The sequence below is a fragment of the Euphorbia lathyris genome, chromosome 8 (genome assembly GCF_963576675.1).
Source record: "Euphorbia lathyris chromosome 8, ddEupLath1.1, whole genome shotgun sequence".
In the NCBI taxonomy this organism is placed as follows: domain Eukaryota; kingdom Viridiplantae; phylum Streptophyta; class Magnoliopsida; order Malpighiales; family Euphorbiaceae; genus Euphorbia; species Euphorbia lathyris.
The window spans coordinates 24,810,522-24,812,500 of NC_088917.1; positions in this window are offsets into that span (position 1 = coordinate 24,810,522).

Genomic DNA, 1,979 nt, shown 5'->3' on the forward strand with positions numbered 1-1,979 from the left:
GAAAATTTATCATTTTTCTTAATTTTTATATGATTATTTTCATTAATATTTAGTTCTCTCTTAAGGATAAATTAATTTAAAAAAATAATACAAAGCAACATATCAAAATGAATAAATTGTAAAACCTTAAACCACATATAATTAAAAAAAAACAAATAGAGTAACCACGAGGTTGCAGTGGAGTGGTAAAGGCTCCTACTCCCTTAACCTTGCAATTATACCAAATTAATGAGCTTGAATGTTCACTTAAAGGCCTATCAACTGAATTCAAAGTATGGGTATAGGCTAAGAGGCCCATAGAAGACCGCAAATATTCATATACAGAACATTCTATTCAAATGAGTTGCCTAAGAGGACACGTGGACCAATGATCGGGCCGGATCTCAAAGGCATGCTCCTAGCTTTCATAATCAACGAGGTAATGCGGAATGAAATTAACTAAAAGGTCTGAAGCTAATAAAGAACTACAACATGTAAAGGTACTAAATCATCTATAAATGGCCTTGATTTCAGAACATTAGGTACGTCATTCTTAATACAATGAGTCTTCTAATCATTGTTTTCAAGTTTATTCGTACTTCTCAATGCATCTCTGATTTAAGTATCGAAAATGGTTCGCTGGACTCCGGTCCCTCCCTGACTTTTTACTATCATTTCAGGTCATCGGAAGCAGTTAGAAGTCGGAATCCAGTATAAAAAAAACATTACTAAGTAAATCATTATTTTTAATATATTTTAAGTATTAAGGTTTATAAATTAGGGGTGTATAAAAAATAATGACATATTAAAAATTAATTTTGATAATATAATTTAGTTATAATTTTAAGGTATAATACTCCCCCAGTCCCCTTAACTTGTTCAAATTGGTCATTTTACCCCTCAACTCATCGAATGTCCTATTTACCCTCTTAACTCCATCAAAATGATATTTCTCACCCCTCCATTTTCATTCTCCAAGATTAGAATTGACCGGTGTAAATGACGCACTTGAAGTCTGACTTCTCAAATGCCACATGTCAAATTCGGTCAATAGCATACCTTCAGATCAGCCGTTTCACCATAATAGCATACCTTATCGCTTGCCATGATAGGATTTGGAGCTGAAATTTCCAAATTAATGGAAAAGATTCGAATTACAGATGAAGAACAAAATCACTTAACCAATAAATCAAGTAATGAATGAGATAGAACAGGAATGAAGAAGAAAGAAGAGGAATCGAGAAGGAAATAGGAATTATGGATTTGGATATTAGATTTTAGGGATTTTTATAAAAAAAACAAATTGTTAACGTTAGTGCCCAATTTTCCACATCCACGAGCTTCATGCCTTTGTTGCACACACACACACACACAAAAAGTTACTGCCACGTGGGATCATAAGGGGTGAAAAATATCACTATTTATGGAGTTAATGGGGTAAATAAGACATTCGATGAGTTGGGAGGGGGTACAATGACCAATTTGGACAAGTTAAGGAGATAAGAAATACCACTTTTACAGAGTTAAATGGATAAATAGGACATTCGATAAATTGGGAGGATAAAATGACCAATTTAGACAAGTTAAGGTTGTTGCGGAGCATTAGGCCTAATTTTAACTAAATATGATTTTAGTATAAAAAGTTGTTTCTCTTTTAATTTCCCCTGCTTATCTCAGCCCAAACCTACTCCACAATAGCCTATAAAAGTAGGGTTCTTTACATGAAAATCATATATGATAATAATATTATTGTTTTATCATTATTGGTAATTTATTTTTTATTTTTTTTGAACTTGGAAGTAAGTTTCATATATAAATGGAATTGACATCCTCAACAATAACGTTTGACAGCCAATCAGACACTATAGTTGATAAAAAATCGCTAGCATTGGAACAGGATTGTCTAGCTACCAGATGTGCAACCCTATTCGCTAAACGGGGAATAAAAGATAATTTAAAAGTAGGATTGGATCGCAAAATAGCTTGACAATCTTGAACAA